Here is a 17,885-nt window from a genome sequence, read left to right as displayed (position 1 = left end):
AATTTCGGGAGGGAGCTGGCGAATCCGATGTCAAACGTCGTGCAGAGCCAGCTCAGGGATGAGCAGACGCGGGCAGACTGCTCTGCTTATGCGTCAATGCTTCGGGACCGGCTTGGTCGGGCTCTCAACAGAGCAAGGCAGAGTTTGGCGGCATCCAGAGCCCAACAGAAGGCTCAGTATGACCGCAAGCACCGCAGCCTGACTTTTCAGGCGGGCGATCTTGTCCTGAAGCGCAACCACGTTATTAGTGATGCGAGCAAGGGGTTCTCAGCCTCGCTCGCTCCTAAGTGGCTTGGTCCGTACCGAGTGGTCAGAGACTGGTCGCCGCTCGCGTACCTGCTGGAGGATCCCCTTACGGGGAAAACCAGCCGTGCCCACATCGCAGACCTGAAGGCCTATGCGTCACGGTCTGACGAGTTTGCGTCGGTACCCATTGGTATCACAAGCAAGCGCAAAGGCACAACTGGTGCTGCGGAACGCAACCGTACCGAGCACCGGTACAATCTGAGGCGACGGTCACCGATGTGATTGATGCCGGATGGCGGACTCTTCCGCAACCGAAGGCACGCAGCCTCAGCTCGCTGGCGAGCTTTCTCGTCGGGCCCTACCCCAGGTGAAGCACGGCGGTTTCTTTTTTTTGTTTGTTTGCCGCATGCTCAGTTCCAGCCTTGTGCAGTTATTTAGTCGTTTGTTTGTTTTAGTCAGTCTGTAGCATATTTTTGTTTCCAGTGTATTCGTTGTTTCTTCTAACGTTCTGAGATCTGTACATATGTAATATACGTTTGCGTTGGCGTTCAGTTTTTTTAAACCAGACTTGTACATATGTAAAGTTCAGCCTACTCGCGACTGCACTTTTCTTGTAGCGCAGAGATGGCCTTCTTTTGTACAGCGCGCCTTCTTTTCATTTACGTTTTGACCCCACTGGTGCGGCCTGCCTCGCGAACACGGGACCGGCTGGTTCGCGGAGGGGTCGGCGAAAGTCTCCCCTTCCGGCTGGGGAGTGGTTTGCTCGTTAAGGAGCGAGTGTCTCGCGGCATGGTCTTTGTGTGGCTATGGGGAGCGTGAAGAGTGCCTCTGAAGAGTGTGTCCTTTGACCCCTGCCACGGCGCCTCGGAACGATTCCGACAAGCGGGTCGTTGTGACTGATCAATGTCCGCTTCTGTGCCGGTGCGTGCCTGGGATGATGTGCGTGTTCCCAAGATCAAAGGCAACGCCGAGAAGGGGGCAGGAAGGACAGCACCCTTTCCCGTGCGGGTCCTCTTCGGCATCGTCGAGCGTCGTCGACCTCCTCATGCTCAACTTTGATGACCTTGTGGAGGACATGGGACCGCCGTCAATAAATCGTCCACCGGGACCCGGAAGGCAGCAAAAGCGTGAGTTGGCAGCCGACAGGCCCAATGGGCCGAGCCACCGAACATTATGAGGCTGCAGGCCACCTGTCAGCTGGCCTTGTGTACAGTGTACAGTGTAGTTAGTTTTGTCTCCTTGAAACGTATGCAAGTGTTGTTTGTTTTCTGTTCTTGTTTGTTTGTCTTTTGAGTTTATGGCTGGAACTGAAGTGTGGTAGTTTTATATGAATTATTTTTTTATTTATTTATTTTGCCGCACGCTTTCGCCGATGGGTAGGAGGGCATTTAAGGAGAGGAGGATGTGGGAAGCCTGCTAGATTCCCGCTGTAGCGTCTGCGGGGCATCCCGTGTCGCTCTCTTTCCCTTTCTCCCGCCTCCGGCGGCGGAGAGACGGCTGGTGGCTAATCGCTGTCATTCGGCCGCAGCTCCGCTCCCGGCTTCCCAAGGGCCTTTGCCGTTGGTGACTTTTGGCGGGAATTCGGGACCCGTTTGGGGTGGTCGCGCGGCGCGCGACGATCCGAGCGGGGCCCAGAGCGAGAGAGAGACCCCTCCGAGACAGCGTAAGGTGCGTACGTTACTGTTCGTCCGAGCCGGCCTCTGCCGTTCGGACCAGTTCATACTCGAGCTCGCCAGCGTGAGTCCTCCATCCGCCGCGGCCCGAGCCTGTCCAGGGGTCCGACGACCTATGACAGGCGCACCTTGCGTTGACTGCCCACTCTCTCTCGCAAACGGCCCATCGGCCGACACGAGAGAGATCACAGCACTGCCGCGGGGACAATCTCCTGCAGCGGCATGCTAGCGGCGCGCATTTCTCTTGTTGCCCCGAGCGCGCACCGGAGCCTTGCTCTGAGCGCGCCCCGGGACGGGGTGACTGTTGAGTTTGTGTATGTACCGCTGGAGGACGGCGTCAATAAACGTCTCCTTTGTGAACTTGGAGGCCTGTTTCTTGCGGCGAGCCGCTCTCCTCTGTGCAGAGGTTGAACGCCGCCGCAGCGGTGCCCCAGGGTGCGTGTGGTGACGGCTGATCGGGGGCCTTGGCTCGCGCGAAGCTCGAACCCGCGGTGGGTAGTGGCCTGTGCCTACTGAGAAACCCACAAGGGTAGTAGGAAATGCGACCACACGATTTCCCTACTCAAGAAATCAACAGAAAGTGTCAGCAGAATGATAAGCAGAGTCTCTCAAAGAAGACATGGGATGAAAGAAGAAGACACCCTAAGATTGGTCAACAGCCTCATAGTAATCAGAGTTACGTACTCGCTTCCCTTCCACGTAAGGACCAAAACGTCTAATGAAGAAATCGAAACCATTCTAAGGAAAGCATACAAGACAGCATTACACCTGTCAAGAAACACACCCAACGAAAAGCTCATGCAGCTTGGCGTCAACAACACCTTCCTAGAAATGGTGGAAGCGCAACGAAAATCGCAAATTAAAAGACTAGGAGGGACCTACACTGGAAGAGCACTGCTCGACAGAATAGGCTGCGAATACATCGACACAAAGCGGTACGAAGACATGCCTACCGAAATAAGGAAAACATTTTATGTCAGACCCATTCCAAAGAACATGGACCCCAGGCTCCACGAAGGCAGAAGGAAGGCCAGGGCAGAACACATTGAAAGAACACTAGCGGGGAAGGATAACACCTTCTACACGGACGCAAGCGCTATGGAAGTAGCGAGCGGCAGAAGCAAATACATAGGTACGGCAGTGGTAGTCAACAAAGATGGGGAACTAACCTCCGGGGCATCCACGGAAATCTGGAGTATAACGGACGCCGAGGAGTTAGCCGTAGCGCTGGCGGCAGCAAAAGGATATAGGGAGAACAAATCATTGAATATTCTCACGGACTCAAAAGAGACCTGTCAAAATTATACGAAGGGCAGAATTAGCAAAGCTGCCCTTAAGGTGCTCAGAGAGTGCAACCTCTCAGAGAGCATAACAGTCCAACATAATTTAATCTGGATACCTGCGCACGAGGGCATGAGGGGCAATGAGGCGGCGGATGGTCTAGCTCGAGCTTTTTGCCGAGTCGGACAGCAGCAGGAGAGCCGTGGTCTGAGCGCCATGATCCTCGGGGACAGCTATTCAGAACTACTCCAACATCACAGAGGGGTGAGATATAAATATCCGCCCCCGCATAAAGCACTAACAAAGGAGGAGGCAACAGATTGGCGTAGATTACAAACAGGTTCCTTCCCCAACCTCTTTATATACAACAAGATGTTCCCAACGCAATATAGGGGCACATTCCCGTGGTGCGGGGCCACACCCACACTATTTCACATAACATGGGAATGCGAACGAAACAATGCATTCCGAGAACACAAACCCCCGAGTGCGGAGCACTGGGAGAGCCGGCTCGTCAGCTGCGAGCTCGCCGTCCAAAAGAGGATGGTAGAGCACGCAAGGGATGCAGCCAAACTCAGTGGAGCCCTGGACTGAGGGACCACCCTTTGCTGAAGAAGCCTTCCCTGCAGCGCAGCGTGAAGACAGCGACACGCGAAGCAAGCAAGAAGACTTCTGATCGCCTAAATACTTATGATTCAATAAAAGTTTTCCTATCCTATCCTATCAGCCTCTCGTGCTGTGGCACGAGTGTTTAGAAAAGTTCCGAAACGAAGTCCGTGAGAAGAAACGAAACCTTCATTATTGCTTATCGAAGAAAGATGCGCTACAGCTAAGCACAACAGCTCGATGTTACCGAACTGATGAATAAACGTAATTTCTTCCACCTCCATTGTAGGTCCAATAATTATTGACCACAATTCACCTAATCACTTTGACTTGTGACTTTCCTAGCTACGTGAAAAGCTTTTATTACGATTGATACTCCTTCCACCCTTGTCGCTGCGATTGCTCAGTGGTTACGGTGCATGGCTTCTGACCCGAAAGACCGGGGTTCGATCTTGCCCGCAGCGGTCGCATTTCGATGACGCGAAATTTTAGAGGACCCTGTACTGCGCCATGTCAGTGCTCGTTAAAGAACTCAATGTGGTATAAATTATCCGGAGCCCTTCACTACGAGGTCCCTTATACCCGAGTTACTTTGGGAGGTTAAACCCTTTGAAAACATAAATCAAACTTTCCGCTTTTCTTTACGCACGGCCTTCAGTCACTCAACCTGAGAAATTTAGAAGAAAAAAACCGTATTTAACTAATATCTACTGCCCATTTCCCCTCGTGCCTTGAACGTCCTCAAAAGAACACAGGGTGTGGTGGCCGTTGAATAAACAAATCTTACCTTCCCCATATTAGTGCTTAACTATTTGTAATAGCTGGTATTAGCTTCTTTGACCCCTGCTGCTCTGTTTATGGTTTTGGTTGTTTAGTTACGTTTAAATCTTGCACTTTGTATGGATCGTATTCAAGGTTATAGTTTTATTCTATTGTAGCAATATGTGTTTTTTTGTTTTCTGATATCATTGCTTTGAGATTTCGGTCTATCGGCTGTAACCACCCCAATCTAATACACTTAGGCATGAGGGCCTTTTGGGGTATTTTGCATAAATAAATAAAAAATTGCCACACTGAACGCTAGGCGCTGATGCAGCACCCAAGAACGGAGTCATAGAGAATGCAGAATGAAAATTGAAAAATATACCACTTCTGTATGCTCAGGAAAACTATTGATGCGAGTCTCGCCACCGATACAGAACACCTGTGCTGACTGAACGCTTGCGTTATGGAAGTTAAGTTTCATACTTACAAAATAACCATTGTTAAATTATTGAGTATTCTCAGATAATTGGCTTTTTATATTTCCCCAACAATTTACTTCACAATACAAAATAAATTACGCTCTCGAAGGAAATTCCTAGATATTTGAATGTAAGTTCTGCGTAATTTCTTAAGAAATCTGAATAGACATATGGGTACCGTTAATTTTTTCCAGCACATTTTTGTTGAACCAACGGTGACCATTGCCACCAAAAACCGCTTACAACGAAATCAAGAACGCTGATTTCACAGTGATGCAAAGAGCTGTGTAACTTCATGGTTATTTTGTGTTCTGTATTGTTCTTTTATTCTATACTGTCAGTTGTGTTGCTTTTTATTTTATTTTAGGCCGTGCATGGAAAAAAAAAGCTCTAACTTGGTTTTCAGGCCGCAGCATTGTTTTCGACTTTATTAATGATGGTAGGGGATGCGGTAATTAAGCTTGATATAAAAATCTCTGGCACTTCTCATTTACTGAGTTCTTATGTGCTCACTACTTAGAAACTCCAGCGTTGTTACCAAGAAATAGGGTAGCGTAGTGACTCAGTTGGCCACCCGCTGTAGAAGCAACCTAGGTGGGCCACTATGTCACATAACATTGTGGCGTCAGCACAACCTGCCCAACGTATTGTGAGCAAACTCACCACCGTGGCAGGTGGCTGCTTAACTAATGACTGATCGCGCCAGGTTTCTCGGGAAGAGCAACTTGGGTCGCACAATCCCTACCGGTTGCAGCGCCTGCCATCTCAATGCAGTTGCGCATTACTTAGGCGCTGCATCATTGCGGAACGATTCGTGTGAGGAATTGCAGACTTATGAATGTAAGGTTGATAATGGCCAATTTTGCATATATGGGCATTAACCGTATCACGTCATATGCTTAAGGCGGATCTTAACTGTCCCATCTGGTTCCAATTCTGATTCTGTTAAGTTTCAAATAGCAGATAGCGATCTCGGCTAGTCGATGCGGTACACCCGAGAGCTTGTCTATTTGAGAAGGTCTCATTATTATGCATTGGCTGGCTGCGATGAGTGCTCAGTTGGATTGCTGCAGCTGTTGGACTGTTTTTTTTTAACAGGTCGTGCTTCCTCCTCAACAGTCTAGGAATGCAATGCATTGATTTTAAGCGACCATGCGCCTTTTCGTTCCAGTGGCGCGCTTGAAGGACTTGAGATCTGCCGACAACTTATCACTCTGTGCACATAGAAACTTCTCCAAAAATAGCTTAGTGTGTCTGAGATATCAGTGCGGTTGGAAGGCGCACACGCGAACTTCTAGCTAATGCACAACGCGCCACTAGAATATCGATACCGTCCTTAATATAAGTGGTGTCGTTCTCAAAAAGAAAAAAAGACACATAAATATCTAAAACTGTGTCACGAATTGGCAGGGGCAAAAACTTTGTTTAGGAAACAAGAAAGAACAAAATCTAATAAATAATATCGTGTGTGAGAGAAAACTACAAAAATAGGCAGGAAAAAGAGAAGAATGGTGGAGTAAAATAATACAAATTGTTTAATCTTTGCCCATGTTTTGCAGAGACGTGTACTGAAAGCTTGAAACAAACAAAAAAAAGTTTGAAGGCAGGGGTGATCAAAATTCGGCAGCAATTGTTTGCACCTCTGCTTAACTTAAAATTTTGTGATTTGCAAAAATGGTATGGCTCACCGAGTATTAAGGAATGAAGTGCGGAAGTAGGTCGTAATTGTTGAGTACCGAAGGGAATTATTTAATGGTTAAAATCTAGTAACCATGTGTTGCCCTGCATGCGAAGCCAGACTGCAATAAATAAGAGCAAGGAGATATTTTGCTTTGTCTTGATCGCCGTTTACAAAATTACCGGAGAAGGTAGCGCAGGCTGCCCTTGCCAAGGCAGCATTGCCGACCAAACACAAGCTCGCTTCAAGTAGCTTTTGCGCGAACTTCATGAAGCATCTCACCCTGGCTGGAAGGAAAAGATGAAGTTAGAGCCCGAACCGGTAGATGCATGGCTGTTGTAGGTAGCTTGCGCTCCCTCGAGATTAACGCTGCGTGTGCAAAGACGAGCCTGTAAGACAGCTGCTTCCATGGGAACAATTGTTTGTACCACTGTACAATATCCTTGCATTTGTATTGAAACTTAGTTTCCTAACCAAATGCACTCCGAGTTTGGCACAAGTGGATGATCATAAACACCTTGAGCAGACAGAAATGCCTACACTTGAGTTAGTTGGGTTTTCATGATTTATGAGCGGCTCATCAGCCTAATGGCCAAGACAAGCATACGGAACAGCGCTTGTTATGTCTGGTACTGTTCCAAGCCCATGGGCCTCAGTTTGTTGCACTGGCGACCTACTAAATAAGTTGTTCCTCCTCGTCTTTTTAAACCATGGTAAATGTCACAAATCGTAATGGCCTACAGAATTCTAAAAAAGCCAAACAAGGCCGAGTCCCGTTTATAACGTACGATTTCACACAAAGCCGTTTTGAGCCCGGCCAGATTTTTCACCTAACGACAACAACTGGTTCTCTTTCTACACGATATGAAATGGTCGCTTTGCTCATGAAAGTCTCTTTTACGCCATATAAGCCCCGTCGATACTCCTCTCCACTGTTTTATCTCCCGACGAGCTGCTCGACCACCTCATTCCCCACCGGCGGTGGTCTGAGTACAGCACTCGCGATAGCTGCCCCGCTGGCGCCTGAGCCTCCACTGCCCCTAACAGCAGCAGTTCCAGTGAACCTTTGACAGTAGGGCCCTGCTGCGTGTATGTGCGTTTTTTTTCAGAACAAACAGCTGCAAAGAAAACAGGTCATTTTTGTTGTAGAATGAAGCATAAACTGTGCTTACATTTCGCTGTCGCCTTTTTGAATATCACTGGTGCGTGGGCACTTGGCTATTCCGGCCCACCTTGGGATTTGATATATTTTACTTGCTCCTTTGGTTACGTATTCAGCGCTGTACGAAATTAAACCTCTAATGAAGAATCGCTGAAACGCGTGCACCCTCGGTAATTGGCGCAGCCTCGCCCAAACTTGTGATCTTAACGAGCAGACTAAATTAATCGTCGCTTACAGGCTGTAACATATTTCTTAACCTTGTCGCTTACTCTGTGCGGCAAGCATGAATATTCGATCTTTTTACATCTCTCATGAGTGCAGGCTCAACCCATCAGGAGAAAGATTTCTTTGGTCCTCACTTTGATAAAGACGAACTTGCCATTTCTCCAACGCCCTTTTACGATGGAACAGTAGACTGCGCGCGTACACACTGGCGATGACAGCGACTGAGGGGTTTCAAAAGTCCCGAAATTTTCGGCGAGATTTCTCTAAAAATTTTTTACCAGTTTTCTGCTCAAAGCCCACTGCAATTAAGAAAATTCAAAATTCTAAGGCATTCCGAAGCAGACTAAGGCACTTTGATGCAGAAGGAACTAGATTTCCTTTTACACTAGCGCGTTGGCCATCTGCAAACCAACGTTGCTGCTATGCGACGTGGTTGTAGTGCGGCGCATGCTCTGCTGGCATTCATGGGCGAAGGATGTGTTTCATTAAAGCGCAGTTGTTAGTTCCAGTCGCAGAGGGGTATATGTTAAAAAGGCAAACGCCTCAGCACAGTGCCGTAGCTGGAGCACTGTTTATTCTTCTGCCTTCTGCTCATGCTTTATTCTCGCGGCTCTGTAAATATACGATGGCTCGAAGCCGCGCCATCCCGTGCCTTCACGTAGAGTGGACAACCTATCTGAAGCTTTGAGTAGCCGCAGCCACTTGTCGATTTTCTAAAATAGAAACTTTTCCAAAGGTAGCTTATCTGGCAGGAGATAAAAGTGCAGTGGCTAGAAAGACAACCCAAGAAATCAAACAGCATTGCGTCCCACCAAAATTATAATGTCTATAGACACTGTCGATAGTATTATCAGTATTAAAAGAGCAGATTAAATGTCCGAAAAAATATATTCGACGGCGGCTACAAGAGTTATTAGAACATGAAATAGAAATGCTTACAACTTTACGGCGTGCAAACAAAATACAACCAAAAGTTTCGAACTACGTAGAGAAAGGGAAGGTGCGGTAATAAAATAAACATTCAAAAAGCGCTTTTAAGTATTGCAAATGTTTCGCACAAAGACATTCTCATGTATCGAAAACAAGTGCAAGAAAATGGAGATTTAAAAGTGTGAAAAAAGTGTTTGTATACGTTCTCACTGTAAAATAATAAAGCACTTAACTAATCAGGTGGGCCTCATATTAAGAAATGAACAGAACAAGGTGCTCTTTTCTCAGAATTTAGCGAAGCCAAATTATTAAACAAGCGTTTGCCTAGAAGGGAAGCTTGGCAGTGCGTACGATTCACGCGCTAAACGGTCCTGTCCTTATCGCAATTATCAAGAAATAAAGGTATAGGTAGCGCATCTTCACTTTTCGAAGGCAGCGGCGCCCACACGAGGTTACCTTGCATACAGTAGTGTTTCCTTGAACTACACAAAGCTCCTCTTTTACGCTGGAGGCCAAAGGTAGCAGCCGCATCCGTAACCTTTGATGGCTTTGATGGCCTCACGCTGAACCCAGATTCAACGAAAGCGATTAACGACAACCTTAAAAAATATCTGCAATGCAAATGCCTTGTAGAGGTCGAATGGATTCAATTTGCGTTGCGGGAATACATCAATTATGTTTTTTCCTATGCTAAGAATGGGGCACGACACCGCATTCAGCTCTGACACGCCTCCTTGCGAGCCTGTGTCTTGATTGCGACGCAATAGGCCGAAGGTTGGACGCAGCAACCAGTTACGACCGATCATCAGCAGCTAATCTGGCAACAACGAGCACATTCTGCCATTATCCACGATGACCGCCGAGAATATAAGCAGCTATCAGCAGCCACCCCTGCGGGCCACAACGTCGCGTTCAGAATGGTGCACTCAACACGTATCTTATTCCAGACTGGCCATATACTCAAGGCGGATATAAAGTGGTGGCGAAGGCTGGGCCGAAAAGTGGTTTAGCGCGACTGCAGCACAACCAGAGGATGGGGGGCAAAACACTCATATAAAGAAATGATAAATCTACAAAATTGGAATGTAATCTGCCAATAGAAAAGAAAAAAATATATTAGCACCTTGTTTTATGAAAGAGGTAAGTCATTTTATTAAAACCTGGCAAATTTTGTATTTTTGCAACACTCTTGACCTGCCCCCTATTCATGAGTGTGCGGTGCATTACAGCGCGTCTTTGCAGGCCTTGTTTCGATACCCGGCTAACCCGGCCACGCCAGTGTCTGGAAGTGTTGCTGCCTTTCTATGCTGCCCCTCCTTTACCAGTCACTTTCATTGCGTTCCCAATTGTACATTAACAAGGCCATAACTAGCAGGAACTCGAGCACACAAGGCGAGCACATTTGACTGGCAAAGGTTGGGGCGCGCTGAAAGGCAGCAACCTTCGAGAGGTACGGGCTCGAAAACGCGGATTCTACAGAAAGACCGCTTTATAATTCGCGCCAAAGCATACGTATGCGTGACGTCATTCTACGTCACGTTTGCGTAGTTTGCTCCCCAAAATCCAGGGGGTGCTGGAGTGCCCACGAGCCGCCATTTTTTGGACCAATGGGTGTCTATGGAGCCTTCGCTACCAGTGTACATCTACCTTGGTATACTCGGCACGTTTGCTGCAACACCTGACACAGTCTCTCTGCGAGCCTCTGACCTGACTACTACGCAATGCGCCAAAGATTGGACGCAGCGACCAGTTACGAGCGATCATCTGCGGCCAATCTGACAACAACGAGCACATTCTGGCGTTATCAGCGATGACCACCATGAAAATTAGCAGCTACCAGCAGAGGCCCCGGCGGGGCCCGACATCGCGTTCAGAATGGTTCACTCAACTCGCCTTTTCTTCCAGGCTGGCCTTATACTCGGCATGTTTTCTGCAACGCCTGACATAGCCTCCCTGCGAGCCTGTGTCTTGAATGCGACGCAATGGGCCGAGTATCGGACGCAGCAACCAGTTACGACTGATCATTAGCGGGAAATATGGCAACAAGCACACTCCGCCAGTACCTACGATGACTGTAGATAACATAAACAGCTACCAGCGGCTGCCGATACGCGGCACGACATCGCGTTCAGAATGGTGCACTCGACTCGCCTCTTCCTCCAGGCTGGCCTTATACTCAGCATGTTTGCTGGAACGCCTGACAGTCTCCCTGCGAGCCTGTGGCGTGACTTTGAAGCAATGGGTCGAGGATTGGAAGCAGTGACTAGATACGACCGATCATCAGCGGCAAACCTGCGAACATCGAGCACATCCCGGCGCTATCAGCGATGACCGCCGAGAATTTAGGCAGCTACCAGCAGCCGCTCCTGCGGGGCACGACACTGCATTCAGAATTGTGCACTCAACTCGCCTCTTCTCCCATGCTGGCCTTATATTCGGCATGTTTGCTGCAACAATTCACACAGCCTTCCTGCGAGCCTGTGCCCAGGCAGCGACGCAATGGGCCGAGGATTGGACGCAGCGACCAGTTACGACCGATCATAAGCGGCTAATCTGCCAACATCGAGCACATCCCGGCGCTATCAGCGATGACCGCCGAGAATTTAGGCAGCTACCAGCAGCCGCTTCTGCGGGGCACGACACCGCATTCAGAATTGTGCACTCAACTCGCCTCTTCTTCCATGCTAGCCTTATATTCGGCATGTTTGCTGCAACAATTCACACAGCCTTCCTGCGAGCCTGTGCTCTGGCAGCGACGCAATGGGCCTAGGATTGGACGCAGCGACCAGTTACGACCGATAATCAGCGGCTAATCTGCAAACATCGAGCACATCCCGGCGCTCTCAGCGATGACCGCCGAGAATATAACCCCTTCAGCGGCGGTGTGTACAATTGTACACATCAAATTTGGCGCCACTTTGCGCTCCCGCCCTTGCTTCAAACGGGCCGACACCCCACGTGAGCATTGATGAATGCCTTATAAGTGAACAACTAGTGAAACCTAGTTTCACCTAGTTCAGACGGCATGGCTCATGACTTTGAGCTCTATCAAGGGAAAGGCACTGGCGTAAGCAACGACCATTCACATTTGGGCCTTGGTGGTTCGGTTGTGGTGCGGCTTATGGAAGCGCTCCCGCATGGCCTCAACATGAGATGCTACATGGACAATTATTTCTCTTCTGTGCCGCTCTTCCGAGAGCTGAAATTGCTTGGAATTTTAGCGTCTGGCACGATTAGGGCCAACAGAATTCTAGGCTGTGAGCTGAAAAGCGAAAAAGAGCTGAAGAAGGGAGGGCGCGGAAGCTACGACTTCAAGATTGTTGAAGAGGAACACATGGCCATTGTTCGCTGGCACAACAATGGTCCAGTCAACATGATCTCTACAGCTGTAGGACTAGGCAGTATCACTAAGGTGAAGAGATGGAGTAAAGCAGCAAAGGAGCATGCTGACATCAACCGCCCGCAGGTAATCGCCGAGTACAATCGATTTATGGGTGGCGTTGACAAGTTGGATTTTTTGATGTCGCTCTATCCCCTTCATACAAAGACGAAGAAATGGCCAGTAAGGGTAATCTACCACTTCATTTCCTTTGCAGTTTAAGACAGCTGGCTTGAGTACATTCACGATGCTAATGCAGAGGAACTGCCAAAAAAGGATGTGAAGGACGTTATGGCCTTTCAGTCCGACATTGCAAGGAGCTTGATTGCAAGCAACAGGACTGCACCAAACAAGAGGGGAAGACCGAGCACCAGCTCTGCAAAGCCTGCCCAAAACTCACATATCGGCATGCCCATGCCGACAAACTCTACAAGGTTTGACGGAAACAATCACTGGCCCATTCACATGAATGCCAACTTCCTGCAAAGGTGCCGAAACACAGGCTGTGTTTCGAAGTCTTGAGTTTGCTGTCGCAAATGCGCAGTTTTCCTCTGCCTAAGTGCCGCAAGGGATTGTTACTATAAATTTCATGCCAAAAAGTAGAAGCAATCGAAGTGGGCAAGCTGTGAGGCATTTAAATTCATTCTGAAGTACTTGTGAAGAGTCACAGCACCTAGAAATAGTTCTGCCTATGTGAGTGGTTGTCGACATACTTTACGGCCTAGAGGCGCCATGTGTACAAATGTCCACATCACAAAAAATTTCTGTTGACTTAATAAACATGTTTTTCTTCATACCACTCAGTGTGGGTAGCTGTTTATAGGCAATATTTGAAGGAATCACAATTTTTCTTCATCTTGTCGTAATTCGCGCCTGAAGGGGATAAGCAGCTACCAGCAGCCGCCCCTGCGGGGCACGGCACCGCATTCAGAATTGTGCACTCAACTCGCCTCTTCTTCCATGCTGGCCTTATATTCGGCATGTTTGCCGCAACAATTCACACAGCCTTCCTGCGAGCCTGTGCCCTGGCAGCGACGCAATGGGCCGAGGATTGGACGCAGCGAGCAGTTACGACCGATCATCAGCGGCTAATCTGCAAACATCGAGCACATCCCGGCGCTATCAGCGCTGACCGCCGAGAATATAAGCAGCTACCAGCAGCCGCCTCTGCCGGGCACGACACCGCATTCAGAATGGTGCACTCAACTCCCCTCTTCTTCCAGGCTGGCCTTATACTCGGCATGTTTGCTGCAACAATTCACACAGCCTTCCTGCGAGCCTGTGCCTTGGCTGCGACGCAATGGGCCGTGGATTGGACGCAATAACCAGTTACGACCGATCATCAGTGGTTAATAAGCAAAAACCGAGCACATTCCGGCGCTATCAGCGATGACCACCGGGAATATAAGCAGCTACCAGCAGCCGCCCCTGCGAGGCACGACACCGCATTTAGAATGGTGCACTCAGCTCGCCTCTTCTTCCACGCTGGCATGCTTGCTGCAACGCCTGACACAGCCTCCCTCTGAGCCTGTGCCCTGACTGCGACGCAATGGGCCGACGATTGGACGCAGCGACCAGTTAAGATCGATCATCAGCGGCCACTCTGCCAACAACGAGCACATTCTGGCGCTATCAGCGATAACCACCGAGAATATAAGCAGCTAAAAAAGCTGCCCCTGCAGGGCACGATATCACGTTCAGAAGGCTGCACTCAACTCTGTTCTTCTAGGCTGGCCTTATCCTCGGCAAGTTTGCTGACACAATTCACACAGCCTTCCGGCGAGCCTGTGCTCTGGCTGCGACGCAATGGACCGTGGATTGGACGCAGCGAGCAGTTACGACCGATCATCAGTGGATAATATGCAAACAACGAGCACACTCCGGCGATATCAGCGATTACCACCGGGAATATAAGCAGCTACCAGCAGCCGCCTCTGTGTGGCACGACACCGCAATCAGAATGGTTGGCTCAACTGGCCCCTTCTTCCAGGCTGGCCTTACACTCGACATGATTGCTGCAACGCGTGACACAGTCTCCCTGCGAGCCTGTGGCGTGACTGCGATGCAATTGGCCGAGGACTGTACGCAGCAACCAGTTACGACCGATAATTTGCGGCTAATCTTGCAACAACAGGCGCACTCCGCCGCTATCCACGATAACCGCCGAGAATATAAACAGCTACCAGCAGTCGCCCCTGCGGAGCACGACGTCTCATTTAGAATGGTGCACTCAACTCGCCACTTCTTCCAGGTTGGCCTTATACTCGGCATGTTTGGTGCCACAATTCACAAAGCCTTTATGCGAGACTGTGCCCTGGCTGCGATGCAGTGGACCGAGTATTGGACGCAGCGACCAGTTACGACCGATTATCAGCGGCTAATCTGGCAACAACGAGCACCTCCCGGCCCTATCTGCGATGACCGCCGAGGATATAGGCTGCTATCAGCAGGCGCCTCTGTGTGGCACGACACCGCAATCAGAATGGTGGGCTCAACTGGCCCCTTCTTCCAGGCTGGCCTTACACTCGACATGATTGCTGCAACGCCTGACAGTCTCCCTGCGAGAACATCGTGGCAAATAATACTTATACTGACAAATGTAAAATGTCAGTTAGCCAGAAGCATTCAACCTCGCTGTTTACTTATACCCTTAACAGCGTCACACTGACCCGCACGTCTTCTTATAAATACTGAGGTCTTTATCTGACTTGAAAGGTTTCCTGGGCGGAACATATTCAAAACATAACTGCTAAAGCATCGCGCACGCTTGGGTACGTGAAGTGAAATCTTCATAGCGCACCTCTTTTTACCCGCAAGCTAGCATACTTAACATTTGTCGGTCCACAACTAGAATATACGTCAGGTATCTGGTCACCCCATCACGCTTATATAATTCATTCTGTCGAATTCAGAAGCGTGCAGCGCGTTTTATTTCTCACTTTAACCGTCATTCCAGCATAACAAACGTTAATTTATCCTTATCTCTAACAAGTTTACAGACACGTAGGGATATCGCACTTGTTTGCCTACTACAGAAGGAAATGTGCCGTCGTCACGCGACAACACTGCCACTTACACGCCCATTGCGCACTTCATGTCAGCTGCATAATAATCTAAGCTTCCAACGTGTATTCGGCCGAACACTCGCGTTTAATTCTTCTGGTTAGCCACATGCTATAAAGTGTTGGAAAAGTGTTCCGGACTGCATTGCTACGACATGTGACCATTCATATTCAAAAATGAATTGACTACGTTTATGGATTCTTTATATAGTACATAGATCGTGTTCGCAATGTTTGGTTTGGTTTATGGGGGTTTAACGTCCCAAAGCAACTCAACCTATGAGGGAGGCCGTAGTGAAGGGCTCCGAAAATTTCGATCTCTTGGCGTTCTTTTACGTGCACTGAGATCGCACTGTACACGGGCCCCTAGAACCTCGCCTCCATCGAAATTCGACCGCTGCGTGTGTCCGCAATGAGTAAGTTGAATCAATGCAGTGCCGCTATTCGTGTACGTTTTTCTGTTTTAAATATAATACGTTTTTGTTTCAAGCAGGTTTCAATAAATGTATTTAGTCCAATGGATTTACCACCCTATTGAAAAATCCTATATGAATTTTAAACCGGAACCGCATACCGATTTATTGTACAAGATTTCCGATACCCAATTACCGCGGTATCATGTATGAAACAGGATAGTCAATATATTAAACAGGATAGCCCTGTATTATACAGGATAGCCCTGTATTATACAGGGAAGCCCTTTATTATACAGGATAGCCCTGTGTCATGCAGGCTAGCCTTGTATTATATAGGACGGTTCTGTATCACAGGACGAAGGCAGAAATAAAATGCTTCAAATATATCCCACTGGTACTAAATCTGCACAAAACTGGGGCATTTCTCCAACAAGTGCCATAAGTGTATGTACAGTACTCACGGATTGAAATAGGACATTCGGAGCGCTAGCCTTGCAGTGCCACGCAGGCATGTGGTAAACCACAGGCCGGCTGATTGGCTACTGCAAGGAACAATTCTGCTTTGTACATGTTCTCCCTCTCGCGCCATACCACAATGCACCACCTTGGTTCCATGAGCGTCTACGGGCGGCGCTCCACGAAGCGACGGCCACGCGCTCCGAATGTCCTATTTCAATCCGTGAGTACTGTACATACCAAATGCTGCAGTACACAGAGCCTCAGAAACTGGTAACCTGCGATTATCTGTCATTCGCATTTGCAGTCGATGTGCAATTCTTATTTGCTCACAGGTTTCACCAAGTATTGGCAGCTCTCTGAATGATGCCTAAAGCAACTACAAAAATGTTTATTTCTTGCGCATATAATGGACCAGCTCACTCAAATAGTGGTTTAGCTTCTTGCGACAATCTGTCGGTGCAGGCTTCTCTAGAGGGTTCTGGCTAATGAAGTATTCAAGAGCACGTGTGGAAAAGAAAATGATTGCTGGTACATATACCCCCAGCTGATCAATGGATTAGGCACTGACACACAGCACAACGCATGAAGCACTGTGACATTCAACTTACAGCCAATGACTTGTAGGTTTTCCGGTGTCGTTGCCTTTCTAACCACTGCGGAGAACTCTGTTTTGAGGTAGCAATGCCAAGCTTGGACTGTCACGCTCCTTTCCAGGAGCTGTGGTGTCGTCCACAGGCTGCGGGGCGCGCCCTTACAAAAACGTGAGTCCTTCGGTGACATCATAAGTCCTGTCCGCTTTGTTGAAGGCATAAAAATGAAATTTCCGAGGTGGACCTGTATGCACACACAATATCTATATTTGAACGAGGAGTAACAGAGCAATATACAGGGTGTCCTAGCTAACTTTACCCAGAATTAAAATATATTCCGCCGCACTCTAAGACAACGGTACCAAATGCAGGTTGCTGGCTATTGCATGGAGCAACTCACACTATTTTTTTCGATTGGGCTTAATTGCATATTAGTCGAGATAAAATAACCAACTTTGTAAGAAACGAAGATATAGGCGAAAAAGTTCAATTGAAAAGTTTTAGCATCCCATAGAACAGTTTCTAACTATGCATCTATTACGTATCGTTTTTCTTCTCTGCAGATGATCGCGAAATACAAAAAATACCACGTTAGGTGTCCGCAATTGCGCCGCGATAGCAGTGCCGTCCGACGTTCTGCCCAACAAACAAACAGGCTTAATTGCATAATAGTCGGAATTAAATAACCTACTTCATAAGAAAATAAGGTATAGGCGAAGACGTCCAAATAAAAAGTTTTAAAACGACCAGCGAAACCTCCCATTGAACTGTTTCTAACTATACATCTGCTACGTATTGTTTTTGTTTTCTTCAGATGCCAGCAAAATACAAAAGAATACCACGATTGGTGTCCGCAATTGAGCCACGATAGCAGTGCTTTCCGACGTTCGGCCCAACAAACAAACAGCATTAATTGCATAATAGTCGAAATTAA

This window comes from Amblyomma americanum, chromosome 6 (assembly GCF_052857255.1).
Source record: "Amblyomma americanum isolate KBUSLIRL-KWMA chromosome 6, ASM5285725v1, whole genome shotgun sequence".
Classification (NCBI taxonomy): Eukaryota; Metazoa; Arthropoda; class Arachnida; order Ixodida; family Ixodidae; genus Amblyomma; species Amblyomma americanum.
The sequence above is the reverse complement of the archived record's forward strand: the minus strand, read 5'-3'. Positions refer to the sequence as shown.